The 20,316-nt window shown below is 46.0% G+C and overlaps 1 pseudogene; it reads right to left on the bottom strand.

Moving 5' to 3' along the window:
- Positions 1-1,187: 1,187 nt before the first annotated feature.
- Positions 1,188-18,827, bottom strand: LOC147701150 (small ribosomal subunit protein eS1 pseudogene; annotated as a pseudogene).
- Positions 18,828-20,316: the final 1,489 nt, after the last annotated feature.

Raw genomic sequence — 20,316 nt, 5'->3', positions numbered from 1 at the left:
GGGTTCGTCGGCACTCCTTTGAGATCGAACTTCGGCCGTTAGAGACGGCGGCCATTCTTCTACCCAGGTCCCGAGCATGACAGTTCAGGGTATTGTGCAAAATCGTTAGGGCAGCCAATACGTCCTTGGATGTGGGCTCCTGCGTACGCTGCCAGCATCCCGGCCCCATCCGTGTGACAGCCGTCCGACCTGGACATGGTCCGTAGAGGAGGGCGCCAGCCGCCATCTTAGGTAATTCGACCCGGTCCCTCTTCACCTCACTCAGGGACCAGGCCCCAATGCAGGGCGCCACGGGATGCACAACCGGGGCTCAAAACTGTGAGGCGGGCTCCCCGGGGGAGAGTCACCAAAAGGCTAAAATCCCTGCCGCTCCCCGGGAGCCGCCCGCCTATTTCGGGGGCAATCCTTGGTTATGCCCGGGCAGAGAGATTGGGGAGGGGGCCAGGAATCATGTGCCCCCTCCAACCCTGCTTCGCCACACTGCCCCTCAAGGGTCACCGCCAAGTGGACCAGGCCGTCACCGCCATCAGCGGCCCTTCAAGTCAACAGCACCCTCTGACCCTCTGACCGGCTCCTCACCGCCACCAACGGCCGTTGTTGTTGCAGTCGCAGCCGGATGCACGTCCAGGTCAACGCCCCGGTCTCATCACCACGTAGGCCGCAGAGCAGTCGGGGACAATTCTCAGGGTCTGCCGCACGTAGGAGCCTCAGGAGCAGACAGTAAGTGATCGTTCTCCTTCTCCTATTAAAGTACGCCTTCGTGGCTCAGGATAAGTGCCAGGATATATGTGTGGGGTGAAAGGGCTCACGTAGCCGAGCGACTATGCGGCCATTTCGGATGCCTGCTTGGCTCCTCCCTCCAGCGGTAAATTTTTCACGCTAACCAAGCAATACCGATAATTATCGCTATTGCTTGGTAATATGCCCCTATGTTTCTAACCTGGTGTGGATTAGTTCTATGTGGTGTTTTCACTGTTTTACTGTTATAAATGTTGCATAAATACTTTACAACTACCAGAAGGATAGCATAGGTTAATTTAGGGTGTGTATATGACTTGTCCTGACTAGGGTGGTGGCCCCTACTTGGACGAGATGCATACCTCTGCCTACGAGAGACCTATTTCTTTTTTTAAATTGTTTTATTTTGTATTTATTTTACAGATATTTGAATCTTTAGACTGAATCATTCACATGCGCTCATAGCCATCAGCCCGTTCCACTTTTGCACCAGTTTCATCACCAGCAGGTTTCCTGGTGGCACCTCCTTCACCATGCAGCTCCATCAATTTTCCCTATTCGAACGTTGGCTTTTTCAGCACCTTGACCTTGCCTACATACACATCATGGAGAGGGTAGATTAACTAACCAGCCTTCTCAATGTCTTTGCCAAAAAGGTCTGGGATCAGCTTGTTGACCACTGCTTTCAGGTCATTTGTTTGCACCTCACAGGTTATAATTTCCATCATTTTCTTGCAAATCTGATGGACTTGCTGATGCTGGACATAAGATGTCTTGTGAATCTGATCATTACGCTTCTTGGTGAAACCAACACAGAAGACCCGAAGAAGGTAGCAATCAGTGGCCTTCACATTAATATGAGCCTCAATCATAGTCTGCCATGTTTTAACCATGGAGCACATTTTGTCTTGGGTAAGTGCATTCCGTGGATGTTGGGGAGGCAGTTTTTGTCTTGGACATCTTCTGTAATAAGTTTAAATTTCCGGAAGGCCACTTCATCGTTCTGGAGATCAGCAAGACTCACCTCAAAAACACGACCACCAGGGTTCTAGCCGGGAGATTGACTAAGAGTTGCATAAAGCGTTTTTCAGCTTTCTCAAAGCATCTTACATCTTTGTGGCCCTATAACTCCACACCATATAAAAGTCGACCCGAGGGCTTGCAGACTATATATTTGAAGGGTTGGGATATAGGCCGAGTTATGGGACTATGCTGTGAACTCACAATTCTCCCTGAATATTGTTCCAATGTTAGCCTACACTTCAAGATATGGGGTGACCAGTCAAAATGCTCAGTGAGCTTGACCGCTAAATAGTCAAATACATGGACTCACTCCAATGGCGCTCCATTGATTGTTGAGTTAGTTCTAGTGAACATACAGGAATTAAAAGCTATATACTTGGATTGCCCGATGCCAATCTCTAGGCCACTCTGTTTACAGAAAAAGCCAAACTGATCCAGAAGTTTTTGTAGCCCCATAGGTGTTTGAGAGATCAAGAGTGTGTTGTCTGCAAACAGAAGAGCCATAACCCTGTCTCTGGCTAGTCTTAGGCATCACTCTCGCACCTCTCTAACTAAGTTATCAGGTCAATGATAAGTAAAATAAATAGAGTTGGGCGAGAGCAAACCCTTGTCGTACACCCCAGTTAACTGGAATGGGGTCTTTCAGTTTGCCCGGAGAACGACATTGGACCTGAACAAAATTGTTAGTATGTGGTCCAATAATAACATCCAAGAGTTACTTTGGGACCCCAATATTTGCCAACAACTTCCACAGTGACTCCCTAGGAACTAAGTCAAAAGCAGACCAAAGGTCTACAAAAGTCGCATAGAGATGGCCATCCCCCCAGAGTAATATATTTTTAATAGAGTAGCTGAAGACGAAACACCTGAACGATGGTGCTTATACCATCCCTGAAGCCCGCTGGAAGCAGTGTCAGAATTGCAGTGTCACTAAACCACTCACACATGGCCTGTCTAGGATAACCCTGATGAATTATTTTGTGGGTGCGGTGGATGAGGCTGATTGGCCAATAATTTTAAGGAAGCGTGCTAGAGTTCTTCTAAAAGATCGGTATGATCTCGGACCCAGCCCATGCAGGGGGCATGGGTTTGCCTCTCATTATAACGTTAAAAGATATTACAAAGTATGGACAACAGATATCCTTTTTAGTCCTACAAAAGATTCATAGGGATTAAGGCCAACTCTAGGGATTTATTTGGAGCAATGCAGTCTAAAGCTTTTCTAATTTCCAACCTGGAACCATAATTAATATCTTGTGCTGGTAATTCAAGTTGGAAATCTGCTTAATCAATACTATCTGGACCATGGCCAGGAGCTTCATTTGCTGGCCCTGTGTCCCCAATTTGAGAAAAGTCCAACCCTGTGGCGGAAGAGGATAGGTCTGTGAAGTGATCCAAGCAATCAGCTGCTGAGATGATATTAAGAATGAATGATCATCAGTGAATAATGGATGGAATGTTGGATGGATGCAATGGTGAATGGTCATTAGTGCCACAGTTGGCAAGAATGCGCCAAAAGAAATGATGGTCCTTCACTTTGATGGCGCAGGACACAGATGCCCATTTTGTATATTCCCAATCTCTTTTGGCGGCAAGTATAGCAACTTTATAGGACTGCCTAGCTTCTTGGATCGACTTTCTTCAATGGCTTTGGACAGTAAATGCCTATCCAGATTTGTTGTTCCATAGTGCCTGTATTTTCCTTTTTGTCAGGGTCTTGGACTCTGCAATAAAGATACTCTTAAAGATGTGATTATAGATCTGTGGATAGTACTAATACTCAAAGTGGTTTTAAATTGATTCAAGGGCACTACCATGGTCTGCACAGCTTCAACCCCACCAGGCACTACGCTGGCCTGTAAACCTCCCTCAGTACTATCAAAGATTCTAAGACAGTGTTTAAGTTTAGCCTATGTTGATTGTTAGTAGGTCTAAGCCTTCTATGGAAGGGTTCAGTAACAGAACTATGTATATTAGCTAAAAGTGGACTCAGTGTGAGATCCAAGGCGTTGTAATCACTGTCATGCCAGGTTATCACAACTATATCAACCAATATGGGCTATAGTCTAATGTCCAACAAGATGTAATCGATTAAACTGGTGTTGTGCGGGTATTAAATGTATGCCTTCCCTCCTGGTCTGAAGTTGATTTCCCATTACAGAATCAAGATTCAGTGTAAATGAATTCAATTGGACTACGGCAGCTCTCTGTTTCGTTATAGGGGAAAGTGTAAGCCGGGAACTGAACAAACTTGATCTTCAGTGCCTGTAAATTCCCCTAAGTTGGTGTTTAGTGACTCGAATTTACAATTAAAATCCCCAGCAACAATTTTGTAAGAGCCAGCTGAGAGGGCCGCTATATGAGAATATACAATGTCTATATTTGTAATTCAGATCTACTACCCCCTGACCTGCAATACACACTGTAAATGTAGTAGGTTTTCAATTTTGGAGAATTGACACATAAAAACATCTGGTGAACCCAAATCAAGCAGAGTGGGGTTCACCCAGATTATTATCCCCCTGGCGGTCGTCAGGATATTGCAGCTGGAGTAACAATAACAAACTGGGACTAACCTGAGGGGGGCAGGGACCATGTCTCCTGGAAAAGTCAGATGTCAAACTTGTCAATAAACTGACAACAATCTAAACAGGATAGTTTTTGAGCTATTCCTGCAAGATTCCTGAAGACAAGTTTAGTAAATGACACGCAATAGAGTTGCTTGTGGAAACAAGACTAGAGTTTCAGTAGTGACTGGAATAGGACCAACAGTAAATGCGGAAGCTAGAGAGTTAAAAGAATCCCCTAGTCCTCCAACTCTTGTATAACAGACTATATTGGGACATCTGCACCAGTTGATGTTTAGTTGCTGAGCACTAATATTCAGCAAAATATGCTTAATAAATTGGCAAGCATTGATTCACCTTCAAATACATAGTTGCCAGATTATGTAAAATGTTTTTAGACCTCCTTACACAATCCTTGACCCACCCAGACTCCTACCGCCACCCTGCTGTCCCTCGGTCACACCACAGACAGTACTTTTTGGCCCCATGGCAAATGTTTGTGAGTACCCATGCTCTAAGTGAAGCCAGTTAAAAGTACGTATATAACAGCACACTAACAATGAAAGACTCAACATGCACTGAAATGGTATTTAAAATCAAGAGGGATTGGTCAGCCCAGTCTCTTCCAGGTGATAATGGCCGAAGACGGGCCGTAGTGGGGGTCCCCGTGAGGTAGGTGACAAGGCCTAATATAGCATACACAAATAATGGCATACATGACACACTTTGATGGTTGCATGCACTTATCACGAGCCGTGACCTCACCTTTATTTATACACTCAGGACCGAGTCCGGCCTGAGAAGGTAACTTGAAACATATGAATTAAGTGGACGGTGGCTCACTACATCCCCCATAACCTTTGCTAATAATCACATTGAAAAACTGTGTAAACCACAGAAACTTCAGGATGAGCCTGAAACAGTCCACAAGAGCGTCTTTGGCCCTTAGCACATAAAGTATTTCAGCTTCTGGCTGGGCCTGGAATTATCCCTCAACTGATACGGCTGTCCCCTCTGTGCCCCTTGTATTCCTTCATCTCCGGGTGTCCTGAAGGGGATATTGGTGGTAGTTGCTTCAGCGCCTTGAAACACCCCTCATTCCCACCATCTACATTTGGGCTAGAACTGTCCTGCTCTTTCTCCTCCAGACTGGGCTCCATTGGTAATGTCACCATGTCTGTCCTATTACCAGGATCATGAGTTGACATGATTTTTTTGAACCAAGAGACCTTCGTCGATACCAACCACTCTCTTATGACAGAAATCATGATTCCTTTCACGTTTACTACCTTCCACAGCTCACGTTCAAACGGTGTCTTTAATTTCTACCCAGGATGTCTGTCCTTGATTACTACCTGGTCTCCCGGGTAGATCCCTGCATCACAAGCATTCCTTTCCTGACTTGCTCCGTCATTGTTTTTCTACCCTTTGCCTGTGCAGCCACATTATCCAATTCTCCTGGTACCCACTTGGCACTCATGGGAACTAGATCGAGTACCTGTATCCTCATGATCAGCTCACACTGTGAAAAGCCAGTGGGGTGTGTGATGTTTGTCTTTATGCTCTCAGGAATTGATGCAGTCACCCTCCCTTTTCATGCTTTGATCATCTCCAATCAAAAGTGCTTTATTGAGGGTTCTCATGAACCTTTCAAACTCCCCATTGGCTTGAGACCACTGGGGAAGGAGCCACCCACCTGTCTCGGATATTTAGAGGATACAGATAGTCTCTAAACTCATTACCATGAATGGGTGGACCATTGTCCATCTTGATTTTATCCGGTAACCCCAATATGGCAAAAATCTTGTCCAAAGCAGGCTAAACACGTTCAAACGCAATGAAACGGACTAACTCCACAGATGGAAACTTGGAGTAACTATCAATCATCATTAATGTCAAGCAACCATCAGGGAAACTCCCAAGATCCTAGCTGATGGCCGATCATGGCTTTGTGATGGGACTTTCTGTGAATAATGCCATCACAGGGGCCTTTCCTCATGTAATTACGCATGAGTGACATCCATGCACCACTTCTTCAATCATGTGGTCCACACCTGGGAACCACAGTTTGGCTCTTAACCGTGCCTTTGTTTTGACTAGACCTTGATGACCCTGATGGGGAGCTCATCTGTCCTCCACAGACACTTTGGTATCATGATGTGTTGGCCTCATAGTACACTAGTATGCCCAGACGTGGGTCCCTTGCTCACTTTGCCTCTGGATTCAAGTTAACCTGGCTGATGATGGATGATTAGCCAGATACCGGTCCCAGGATGCTTGTCTCCAGTCCAGGGAAGACATGGCTTGGCAGTTTGAGCTGGACTGTTCCCATGAGGCACAGGGTCAGACAGATTTGCATATGGCCATGTCTGAACTGGGGTGGTTGAGTGAGCTAAAGAATGATGATGGATTAAACCCAGATCAGTTGACTGGGAGTGAGTGTTTGATTTGTTCCAACGCTCAATCCATCATCCCCTTTGGTATCGCTTTGTTCACCCTATGTTGGCAGGGTGTGCCCAGACGTGGGTCCCTTGCTCACTTTGCCACTAGATTCAAGCTAACCTGGCTGATGATGGCTGATTAGCCAGAAACCGGTACCAGGATGCTTGTTTCCAGTCCAGGGAAGACATGGCTTGGCAGTTCGAGCTGGACTGTTTCCATGAGGCACAAGTTCAGACTGATTTGCATATGGCCATGTCTGAACTGGGGTGGTGGAGTGAGCTAAAGAATGATGATGGATTAAACCCAGATCAGTTGAATGGGGGTGAGTGTTTTATTTGCTCCAACGCTCCATCCGTCATCCCCTTTGGTATCGCTTTGTTCGCCCTAAGTTGGCAGGGAATGCCCAGACGTGGGTCCCTTGCTCACTTTGCCACTGGATTCAAGCTAGCCTGGCCGATACCGGTCCCAGGATGTTTGTTTCCGGTCCAGGGAAGACATGGCTTGGCAGTTCCGGCTGGACTGTTCCCATGAAGCACAGGGTCAGACAGATTTGCATATGGCCATGTCTGAACTGGGGTGGTGGAGTGAGCTAAAGAATGATGATGGATTAAACCCAGATCAGTTGACTGGGGGAGAGTGTTTGAATTGCTCCAAGGCTCCGTCCATCATCCCCTTTTGGTATCGCTTTGTTCACCCTAAGTTGGCAGGGTATGCCCAGACGTGGGTCCCTTGCTCACTTTGCCATTGGATTCAAGCTAGCCTTGCTGATGACGGCTGATTAGCCAGAAACCAGTCCCAGGATGCTTGTTTCCGGTCCAGGGAAGACATGGCTTGGCAGTTCCAGCTGGACTGTTCCCATGAGGCATAGGTTCAGACTGATTTGCATATGGCCATGTCTGAACTGTGGTGGTGGAGTGAGCTAAAGAATGATGATGGATTAAACCCAGATCAGTTGACTGGGGGTGAGTGTTTGATTTGCTCCAACGCTCCGTCCATCATCCCCTTTGGTATCGCTTTGTTCTCCCTAATTTGGCAGGGTATGCCCAGACGTGGGTCCCTTGTTCACTTTGCCACTGGATTCAAGCTAGCCAGGCTGATGATGGCTGATTAGCCAGGAACCGGTTCCAGGATGCTTGTTCCCGGTCCAGGGAGGACATGGCTTGGCAGTTCGGGCTGGACTGTTCCCATGAGGCACAGGGTCAGACTGATTTGCATATGGCCATTTCTGAACTGGGGTGGTGGAGTGTGCTAAAGAATGAGGATGGATTAAAACCAGATCAGTTGACTGGGGGTGAGTGTTTAATTTGCTCCTACACTTCGTCCATCATCCCCTTTGGTATGGCCTCATAGTACCAGCTCTTCTCCACTTTCACTGAGTTTATCCTTGCATCTCCATAGGCTCATTTTGGTCGCTCTATCTTCATCATCATGCACCTGACTCCCTACAGAAAATTCAACCAGCAATGTGCCTTCAGGGATTCTTTGACTTCACCCAAATACTCATCCTCCATGGTAGCTTCAACTAGTTCTGCCAGCGATAGTGCCTGTGAACATGATAATTCAGTGACCAATTTCACAAAATCTATCACACTTTTGTCAATTTCCTGCTTGATTGTTAATCTCGGTCTGGTACATATTGCTGCAGCTGTACCATTCCCCAGTTCAATGAGAAGCGGTCCATTCCAGACTGTCCCTCCGAATAGTGGCACTTGTGCCCACACAGGTATATGTGGAAATGCTGACAGGCCCATCTGATAGAACGTGCTTCTTATTTGATTTGTGCATATCTGGTTTCGACTGCTGACAGAGACCTCCTGGCATATTCAATCGGTACCCATTTTCTGTGAGAGTCTTGTTGCAGCAGCACTGCTCCTATCCCTTCAGGACTGGCATATATGATAAGTTATGTAGGCCATCCTGGACTGAAATATACACCTGTCACTCCTTTCAAAAGCACACTTTTCACCTCCTGAAATGCTTGCACTGCAACACTTGACCAATTCCACTTAGTATTTTCTTTTGTGAGTCCCCGCAGAGGTTCCGTAATGGTTGCTAGATGTAGGAGGAACCTTCCAAAGTAGTTTGCCATTCCCAAGAAGCTGTGCGTTTCTGTGGGATATGTGGAACAGCCGCTGCCCTGATGGCTTCTTCCTTTGCCGGTACACCTGCAGTCCTTCTAGGGAGAAATTGTACCGGAAAAATTCCCCTTAGTTAGTGTAGAAAGCACACTTGTTTTTATGAAGTGTAAGTCCTCACTCAACAAGTCTTTGCATTGTCACTCTCAATCTGACATGATGCTCCTCCAGCATTTGTGAGAATATCAATACATCATCACTGACATTGATGAGTCCTACTAATCCAGACAGTGCCTCTTTTATAGCGTCATGAAATACCTCCACTCCTGAGGACACTCCGAAGCTAAGTCGCTTGAAACATCTCAACCCCACATGAGTCGAGAATGAGAACTTGATTCATTGAGCATGAGCTGGTGGTAGCCGGAGGTAAGGTCTACTTTTGAGAACCATTTTGTGAAGTTTAAGTCTACTTTTGAGAACCATTTTGTGAAGTGTAAGTCCTCACTCAACAAGTCTTTGCATTGTCGCTCTCAATCTGACCATTTTGCCCCATTAATGTCTGTGACAATTTAATCTATTGCGGGGGTAATATGCCTGTCTCTGCATAGTGCTTTATATGATATACGCATGTCCACACACAATTTGATTGCTCTGGACTGCTATGGTTTGAGTAGCCTGTTTGAACCTGTTCGAGACTGACCAGGGCCAGGGCCAGAAATGCTGCTTTATATATATACCTCCATTATGCATCTATATACTTTCAATGTACTTCTGGATCTATATATTTATCACTTTCTTCTAATGTAGCATTTCCAATGCACTTCCCTATTTCTCAGCCTATACTTCACTTAATATATCCTCTACATCCACTCTCTCATTTAACCCCAAACCCAAACCACTACTATGACCCCCAAAATAACCCTTTCTAGACTCTTTCCTACTCTACCCCTCCTTGCATCATCTTACACCTCTTTTACTCTACCGATCCCCCAAAACAAACCTTTCTAAACTCTTCCCTCTTTTCCACCCCTCCCCAACCCTTCTCTATCCAAATAACTGACTAACATATCCACCACTAAAATTACTTTCATGTTTCACAATACTAATTCAACACTAATCCTGATGGGTTTCGGAGTAGTGTTCTACTTGCACTTCAAAACCACATCAGGGGTAGCAAGCGCTATATAAATACATACCTCTTTCCCTTCACTATCCCGCCACCTACCCTTCTCTACCCAAATAACTGAATAACATATCTACTACTCAAATTACTTCAGATTTTACTATACTGTTTTTCAACACTAATCCTTTATGAGTTCCGGAGTGGCGTGCTACTTGCCAGAAAAGCACTTCAACATCCATCAGGGGTAACAAGTGCTATATGAATGCAAACCTTCCTTCCCCTTTTATCCCTCCGCTATCCTTCTCACTCCAAATAACTGACTAATATCCGCCACTGAAATTACTTTCATATTTCACCATATTAATTCACTAATCCTTTATGGGCTTCCTGAATAGCATGTTTCAACACCCCATCAGGGGTAAGAAGCGCTATATAAATACAAACCTTTTTTTTCCTCCTCTATCCTTCCGCTACCATTCCACATCCAAATAATTGACTAACCTATCCACCACTTAAAATGTACTTGCATGTTTCACTATACTAATTCAACACTACTCCTCTATGGGTCCTGGAGTAGCATGCTACCCGCCGAAAAAGCGCTTTGACACCTCGTCAGGGGTAGTAAGCGCTATATAAATGCAATTATGATACAATACAGTTATAGCAGACATAAATAATGGCACACACAACATACTTTGCGGGTTGCATGCAATAATCACGAGCCATGAACGCACCTTTATTTATACTCTCGGGACCGAGCCCGGCCCGAAAAGGTAACTTGCAAAATATAAATGGATGTGGATGGCTCACTACAGGGCCCGCCTTTGACTCAGGGGTGACCTGAGAGCATCCTAACCGCGGGTGGTGATGAACCACTTTACAGCACTGTGGGGGCAGGAAGAACAACAGGCCTCCTCCTCGAGGCTCAGTTTATGAGACACTGAGTCCGTGCAGCTGTCCTGCTTGTTTTATGCCGTGTAAGGTGAGGAAGCACTACTCTATAGCCCTGCAGTGGCGAGAAGAACAAAAGGCAACCTGTCCTCTTCCTGGATAGGATTATGGGACACTGAGTCCCTGCAACAGATCGGCAAGTACAGAGGGCGGTGAGAAAGCACTTTATATCATTGTGGTGGCGGAAAAAGAACAGGCAGCCTGTCCTCCTCCTGGAAAAGATTATGGGACACAGAGTTCCTGCAGCAATCCAGGGTGTCCTGCGGGTGCCGTGAAAGTGCTTTATAGCATTGTGGCGTTGGGAAGAACAGGCAGACCCTCCTCCTCCTGGGACTCAGGATTATGGGATACAGAGTCCCTGCAGCCATGGGCGGCCGCAGAAATGCTTCCGGGGGGGGGGCAACATTTTAACTTCATCACTAGCCTTCCAGGCACGTTAAAGGCAGACGGCCCATTGTCATTCTTTATGTGATGATCAGCAGCAGACAGAATGACAATGGGCCTGTCCACAGTCTGCTTGAGGTCAGGGAGGGGTGCTGCAACCTCTAGAGTTCAAAGAGAAGTGTGAGAGGCCCCAAGTGAGAGAACATTTAAACTCCTGGGGCTTCTCGAAGGGGAACAGCCGCTGTAATCGTGAAAATTACGGACCAAAGGCGTCCGTTAATGGAATGGGACCGGCGATCCGGAAGGGGGGGGGGGGCAAGTGCCCCTCCTTGCCCTCCCCTGCGGACGCCCATGCCTGCAGCACTAGCATGTGCTCTGGGTTGGATTGCTAATGCGGGCCATCGCTATTAGGATGACACCTGCGGCCTTGTGGGTGCATGAGTAGCCTTTCTAGAGGCAGATGGGCAGAGGTGTCACTCCCTTTCTTTCACAGTACTGCCCATTAATGTATGCTGATTGAGCGAGGGCAGGGGGCCTGAGTAGAAGTGGTCTCACTCGCATTCATGTGTGGCTCAGCAGTGTGAACTAATCTGTGCATTTTTTTTTTATCTAAGTGAAGTTAATAAAACATGCTCCCCCTTCTTTTCATAAAACTTCGCTGAAGCAGTGTTTCGCAGAAGGCGAAAGGCAATGCGCAAATGTGGACCACTTTTTTTGGTATGCCCTGGACGATGTTTGATCCCAATCCAACCCTGCATGTGCTACATGGTGAATAGTTTTGTGCAACAGACTGTAAATGAGTTTTATCTTTGATAAAATTGGGCACAGTAGTTGTGCACTATGGTCCTAATATGTAGTAAAATGCGTGAGTACAAGATATAGTATAAGAGTCATATTTATTAGTGTCTATCCATTGCCCAAGTTGCTTTGAAGTAATATGATTTAAATGCTATTAATAAAAGAGATGCAGCCGGGTTCCTGCAAGTATTTCCTTGCCGGGTTCCTGCAGCATTTCATGACAGCAGTTAATGGCTGTGGAAAATCATTCATTGATTCCATACAATGTGTATTGCCCTTTGGTTGGTGCCCAGTTAACCCCCTCCATTAGGTGAATACCACTGTGTGTCCTCAGAGATGTGTCAATCCCCTCCAGCTAAGAAAACCCTCCTCGCTGATATGTGTTGCTATCAGTAGCGGCTGCTGCCGGGAAGCAGAAGTGCGGCGTGGAAGAGTGGAAGGTTAAAAAAAAAAATCACTTATCTGCTGGTAGCAGGAAGCACCCGGGCTCCCGTGGGTCTATCTTTTCATGCACATAATGGGGAACTAAAATTTGTTATCAGGAGTACTGTTAGTAACCTGCGACTATGGCAGGCTTCTATTTGTGACCTAAATAACTTCTAAGTCTGCTGCACACAAGCAAATAAGTAACTCTATGGGTATAGATTTAGGCTTTTTTAAAGAAACAGACCTAAATTGCACCTGCTACCACATGAGGCAATTGTTTGCTTTTGGCCAAGCAGGTCTTCAGTGTATTGTATCCTCGTGGCTGGGTGAAGGCAGGCTTTCAGGGCGGCAAGGCCCCGTGAAACATTCCTTCACTACACCAAGCTCACTGCAAACAGAAGTGAGATGCCAGCAGTGCACGGGGTGGTTACACATTGCAAACAGATTTTCACAAGACAAACACCGGGACCTTTTTTGGTGATTAAAAACCCATTAACGGCGCACAACTCGCAACTGACAAGAAAATACACACACTGTCCGAATGATTTTGTGCGTATTACCGACCAGTGGCGGCCGGCATTACGGGCAGGTGGGGGGGGTGTGGAAATGGGGTCGTGGAGGGGATGGGGGGGGAGACGGGACGGATTTAGGGGAAAAAAATAAAAAAGTAAAATTTACCGTCCCCGCGTCCCGCTTAAGTCCCGAGACTCCCGCCGTACTGCGTTGAAGCTGCAGCGCAGTTGATCAGGAAGGCGGCCTCCCTCCCATCCACCAATTACAACGCTGTAATGGCAGCGCTGTGATTGGTGAGGCCCCTGCCTCACACGCGTCATTTTCTCTATGTATGCTTAGCATACATAGAGAACAGGAAGAGTGGGCGTTGTTTCTCGAGGGCAGGGGTGAGTGGTTTGCCCACTGTTGTACATACTGACCGCTTGGGAGGCCTCAGGCTGCCCAAACAGTCAGTATGAACAACAGTGGGCAAGCCACTGGCCCCCCGCCCTCGAGAAACACCGCCCACTCCCAACTAGGAACTTCAGCTTTCTCGCCGTGCGGGAAGGCAGAAACAAATGGTAGTTATTACCATTTATGTTTCTGCCTTCTCGCACGGCAAGCCTTACCTTACTCTTGCACCGATCAAGCCCCGGTCCGCCGCAGCTGTGTGCTCTTTGTGTGGAGGGCAGGTGATCCGGAAACAGTCTTGCAGCTCTACCGGCCAAAGGCGCGCCAAAGGCAAGCCCGTCTGCGCCCGTCCGTGCCTGGCCGGGGGCCCAGGGCCACAACCCCTGGCCAAGTTGTCCCAGATAATGGAACAACAAGGACCCCCTGGTTCTATGGGAACTTCTAGTGCAGAATAAAGCAGTGCGTGGGTATCTTTCTAGACAGTCAAAACATTACTTTAATATGTCATGCAAAGGCTATTAAATATAAAAAAGGGTATATCCGTCATAGAGTGCAATGCATATGACATTCAATAATGATATACACAATACATTAATTCAACATAAAAAGTCGTCATTAAAAAGTACATTTTTCAAACAGTATATTTGTATAGTCATGTATTTGAAGGTGTGGCGAGATTGGAAATATACCCTTTTTTTATATTTAAAAAAAATAAATCTAAAACATTTTTATACAGCGTTGTTTGCTTGACATTGTATTTTTGGCCTTTCATTGACATATTAATGTAATGTTTTGACTGCCAAGTTGTCCCAGATATCATGTGTTATACTGGCAAGGAGCCGTGCATTCTAGACATGCCTAATATAACTCAAGGCTGTTCCAGACACAGGTTGGATAATGGAGCGGGACCTCCCCATTTTACCTGTCCCTGTGGTTATGTGCTTCCTGGCTTACATCTGACAGAACTAGGCGTGTTAGCCACCACACAACCCATTACGAAAGTAGTTCAGGCCCCCAGTCAAAGAAAGAGTCTCTGTGGTCTAATTAATGTGAGGTCATTTGCCAAACATAAAATAGAAATTGCGGATACCCTCATGCAACAAAATCTGGATATATTATTTCTTACTGAAACATGGGCTGATCCATATTCAGACCCAGATTTTGTGGTCGCGGTGCCTCATGGGTTTGTTTCATCCAGATCCGACAGACCCTCAAAGAGAGGGGGCGGACTTGCTGTTATCTATCGCGAACATCTCAGAGCTACTTTTACTTCAGTGCTCAATCCCCACTAAGAAGGACTGAATTTCTCAATAGATTTAAATCGAAAAAACACTTTTAGGGGTACTTTAGTGTATCGTCCCCCAGGGGCAAGGTCCAATTTCCTTTCTAATCTAGACTCTCTACTAGAACCCCATCTTACCATCAAAAGGTTCACTATTCTGGGGGACTTCAATTTTCATCTTGAGTCGACTCAGATAAGGAAACCACTATGTTTATGGAAACGTTAGGTACACTGGGGCTTGCCCAGCTGGTACATAAACTCACTCACCAGGCAGGGCACACCCTGGACGGTATTTTTTCATCAGTCCCTGGAATGATTGCAACAAATACCCTCCCTACTGCTTGGTCTGACCACTCCCTGGTTTTATTTGAACACCCTTCCCACATCATACCAGAAGTCACTAGTACTAAAGCACAGGGAAAACCTTTTAAAGCCTGGAATAAGATAGATATTAAAATGCTTGAATTTCAACTTAAACAGACACGCCCTAACAAGAGCACTCAAGTGGATCAAGCAGTAGAGGACTACTCTGACTGGTTGAATAATGCCTTTATGGTGACGGTGCCAAAGGGTAAAAACTCGGGAAATCGGAGTCAACCTTCTGCCCCCTGGTTTACGGAAGCTTTGCCTCTAGAAAAACAAAAATGTTGCAGATTGGAAAGGCGCTGGAGAATAAACTATGAAGCAGAGGAAAGAGATAGCTATAAACATGCTCTAGCTAATTATAAAAAGTTGCTGCATACAGAGAAAAAGATTTTCTTCACTGAGCAAATTGAATCATCTAAAAACTCTGCAAAACAATTGTTTCAGGTGGTGAAGAAGCTTCCTACCCTCCTTAATAGCTCATCATTAGTGAGCAGCCAATCGTTATATGACGACATTGCCTGTGCTTTTAGGAACAAAGTCAATGAAATATATAACATCTTCATCATTACCCCCAACACGGCAGCTAAAGAACTTCCCATTACGGAGACTCAAAGAAATTAAAATGAGTTGTCGACCTTTTCACAATTGTCTAGTGAGCTGGTTAAAAAGCGTGTTCTGGACACTAAATCTGGATCACCCTCGTATCCTTGTCCCCCTGCAGTTCTCAAGGACATAGCAGAGGAGATAAGTCCCATTTTGACCAATATCTTCAATGAAATGTTTCTGACAGGGACATTTCCCAATATCTGGAAAGATGCAATTATCCTCCCTTTGTTAAAAAAAGCCAATTTGGAGAACTCCATTACTAGCAACTATCGCCCTATTGCCAGGCTTCCTTTTCCTGCCAAAGTGGTAGAGAAAATAATGAACAACCAACTTACTCAGTTTCTGCAGGATAATGAGCTACTTGATCCCAGCCAATTTGGATTCCGTACAGGGTACAGTACCGAGACTGCCCTTATCAAGGCAACCGAGGAGGTCAGAGCAGTGATGGATAAGGGTGGTGCTGCTGTTCTGATTCTCCTCGATTTATCTGCGGCCTTCGATACTGTGCACCATGATCCGTTGCTTATGCGTCTTGAAGACATGGGGATCAATGTAAATGTAAATGTGGGTGTACTTGTAAAGCACACTGCGACTCCATGGAGTATCCTGGTGCTGAAGACCGCTGGGGAACCCGTCCTGGTTTTCCCTGTGAGATGGTCCCTTTCTGGGTATCTCCAAGGTGAAACCAGGCATCCCCGGCGTCTGTGGGGGGCCGTTGTAGAGATGAGGCAAGCTTAATGCTCAGAGTTGCCGAGTGTGTTCCCTGGTTAGAGTGGGCACCGAGGCGAGAATTATCGAGTCCGTTTTGACCCTGGTCCACGACCCTACCGCGTCGGGAATTGAACCCTGGTCCCAGGCCGTTCTCTGCTTTCGGGTCTGCCGCCTCTAACCAGTGAGCCACACCACTCCACTCAATGGCCAGGCCCTTACTTTACTAGCATCTTTTCCGTATGAATAGGAAACAGACTGTGGCCCTTGACTATTATCACGCTGCTCCTTATGTACTGCCATGTGGGGTTCCCCAGGGCTCATCGCTTAGCCCCTTATTGTTCAATGCATATGTGTCAGATCTTGCGAAATTGATACAGCAGTTCGGTTTCAATCTGACATCCTATGCCGACGACACTCAGATCGTCGTTGGAGCATATAAAAACATGCAGGCCCCGGCACTGCAATTTCAGCAGTGTATGAGGGAAATTAGTCTTTGGATGTTAAGACACTGTCTAAAGCTTAACTCGGATAAAACCGAAGTGATAATCTTTGGTAATCTCCAACCCAACTGGGATAGACTGTGGTGGCCAACTGAATTAGGACAGACTCCGACAACCAGTAAAAAATGCCAAAAACCTTGGAGTGCTGATAGATAATAAACTCAATTATGCTCAACAAACTAATGCTACAGTCTCAGCCTCTTTCTATTTATTGAAGAAACTTAGAAAGGTCTTACCATATATTCCAGATGCTCTTAGGAAAACAATTGTGACTACCTTGGTACTGCCCAAACTTGATTACTGTAACAGCTTATACATCGGTCTACAAAAGCAACACCTAAGGAAATTGCAGATGGTGCAAAATGCTGTGGCAAGGCTTCTATTGAATATACCTAGGCATCAATCTGTTACAGAAGAAATCCGTAAGCTACATTGGCTGCCTGTGGTGCAACGTGTTAAATTTAAGGTACTCTGTCTTGCCTATAAAACTCTGAATGGGACAGGACAGGTACCATTGAAACAATTTTTTTCATGGAATCGCCCAGGCAGACAATTAAGGTCCACAAATAGCAAACTTATGTCAATCCCCAGAATTCTGACTGTGTGCTGGGGAGGTCGTAGCACCTGTCACTGTGCTGCTAAACTATGGAATACTCTCCCCGCTGACAGGAGAGATGCTAACTCTCTCCTTGCCTTTAGAAAAAAGCTAAATACCTGGTTGTTTTCATGATAATCTCCCCCTTATTTACGTTCAAAAGGTCTTACTATAGTTCAGCGCCAAGACACCGTAAGGTATTTGTGCGCTTTAAAAGTCTTTTTAACATTAACATTAACGGCGAGAAAGAAGGGGGGCGGTGCCCAAACGCCCCTAAAGAGGAGCCGCCACTGGTTGCTATGCAGTATGCCCTGTTGGTGTCATTTCAATCCTTAGACAGATATGCTGAGAGGTGAGAAATATTGTAGTGGGACAGTGAATACACCTAGGTGAGGGGACAGTTAGATTGTAAAAGGAAAGACTGATGGAAATGATCTTTGCCTGATATGTAATCTCGAGGACACTACCACCACCCCACCCTCTTCAAAGGCAATCTCAGATCATTCTGAGTTCTCAGGGCAGTGGCATATAGAACAGTAGAAAGTATCCAGGAAACTCAGTGACAAACGAAGAGCAAAACATCAGGGCAATGCCCTTGCCTCGTGCAGTTTTCCTAGAAGAGCTGACCCTAGGAGCTCATATGCCATTATTAATCAAAATATAGTATATCTGCTTGAATGTTTTTTGGCACAAAATAATGAATTTAAAAGCAGAAGTGTACAGGCATAAAACTACTTTCATCACATTACTTTTATTTATAAATGATTGCTAAAAACATTGCTCTACTCCAGCGAGTGAAGCTGCAGGGTGTGTATTCACTCTTTATAGCTGCATTACTTTCATTTTCTGCTCGCATAACCTCAGGTATTTTCCTAGGCAACAGTTCAGTGGTGGATCAATGGATGCGAAGCATGCCAGTACTGCTTGCCTCCTTGTGTGAACCCTCGTAAGTTAAATTGTTGTTTTAGCAGTTGTTTCCGTTCTTTTAAAAGTACTTTGCAGGAGCATAGTATGTGCAGGAGGTCTTCTGTCGCTGATCCACATAAGCAGCATGTAGTGCCTACTTTCTCCCTAAGCCAGGGTGGTAAGTGCTGTGTACAGGGTAGCAAGCCGAGCCTATATTTGCTGAAGCTGATCTTTATATATTTTGCATAGCCCCGGTTGAAATAGTTTTGCGCAATAACCTTCGCATAGGAGTTTAAAGTCATCCATCCGTGGGACCTTTTTGATAAGGAAGCCTTGTCCTCCAGCCATGAAAGATATTTTACTGTATTCCATTCCAGTTTTTTAAAGGTGGAGGTTGTTGTAGGCATTTCCCAAAGCTGGTTTAGCCCCATGTTGTGTAAACTGCTGTTGAGATACTCCGTGCCAGGGGTTGCAGTATGTAGTTGTATCTCCACCCATAACTGTTCATTTAGGGTTCCCTGGGGGGCTTTCCGCACTTTGTCCCAGGTGATGATGTAAGACCCTTGTCTTGCAATCGATTGTTTCTGTAAACCAAACTTGAGTCTGATTTGTGCAGCAAGGTGTATTTACGTAGCCCGAAGATAACCCTATACGCAGTTGTTGCTGTGGCATCAAGTATTTTGGCATCTGTTCCTTTCTGTGCCTCGCTGCCGTATGTAATTTTTGGTAGCAGCTTTGCTCGGACCACCTGTGCCAAGGGCAGAATCGATGGTCCTTTTAGTTTGATGTTTGAAGATTTTAATGAGGTAGCTAGCGCTAGACCTTTGTGCCTAATGCTGTGCTTCTGAGCCAGAAATCGGCCACCTTTATCTAGCTTCACTCCCAGGTATTTCCATTCCCCTGTGTCCTCAATTCCGATATCTCCCAGAACCAGGCTGGTGTTTTCTTTTTTCCCCACCATCATGGTTCTAGTTTTATCCAGATTTATCAGTAAATCGTTTGCTTTGGAAAAATCATATGTAGCATTTCAAAGGTGTTGAAGCCCTACTTTTGTTTGACTGATCAGGTCTATGTTGTCCGCGTATAGGAGACAGGGTAGCAGTATGTCTCCTATTTTTGGGGCGTGTGAGTTGGAACTGATTAATTTCTGGACTTGGTCAGCTATAAACAAGTTAAAAAGTGTGGGTGCCAGGACACGTCCTTGTTTCAGCCCTTTTTAGGTTTTGCCTAAGCAGCGCGCATGCGCTGCTAGAAAAAAAGACCTCTAGAAATCGATGCAGTTTTTGGCCCAAAAACGTGCATGCGTTCCATTGCCTTCAATGGCAACGCGTGCACGTTTGGTGGTTCCCTCACGGGAGCGAGCTTGACACCATATGTTTGTAATTAACTTACAAACACATGGGGCCCCTGGCTTGCTCCCCAAAGGGAAGCAGGCAGGCCCTATCCTCTCTCCCCTCCCCTTGCGGCCACCGGTGTAGCTAGGGGGGTCTGGGGTGGGGGTGGTCCGCCCCAGGCGGCACTATTTTGAGGGCGGCCGCGCGGTACTGGCCCATTGAGGCACCCTTTATCATTTATTTTGGGGCACTCATTGGCACTACTATCAGTCAGTGTACCCAAATAAATTATAAAGGCTGCCTCAACAGACCAGTACCGCGCGGCTGCCGTTTGAAGTGCAGCCAGTGGATTGGCATTCACGTGACATGGAGAGGTCACGTGAATGTACCTTACAGTTTATCCTTTACTGTCTCTGGGCGCGAAGGCAGGGCAAGCGGCAGTTACGTTTTATTACATTGCCAATGCTCACCATGCAGCAATAATTCTTTTGGTGCGCCTCCTCGATCATGCGTGCAAATACCCGCTTTCACTGGAGGGGCCGCACAGACAGTCATGGCAGAGGCAGAGATGCATGATGGGTCGGAT

The sequence above is a fragment of the Lissotriton vulgaris genome, chromosome 7, assembly GCF_964263255.1.
Source record: "Lissotriton vulgaris chromosome 7, aLisVul1.2, whole genome shotgun sequence".
Classification (NCBI taxonomy): domain Eukaryota; kingdom Metazoa; phylum Chordata; class Amphibia; order Caudata; family Salamandridae; genus Lissotriton; species Lissotriton vulgaris.
The sequence above is the reverse complement of the archived record's forward strand: the minus strand, read 5'-3'. Positions and strand labels throughout refer to the sequence as shown.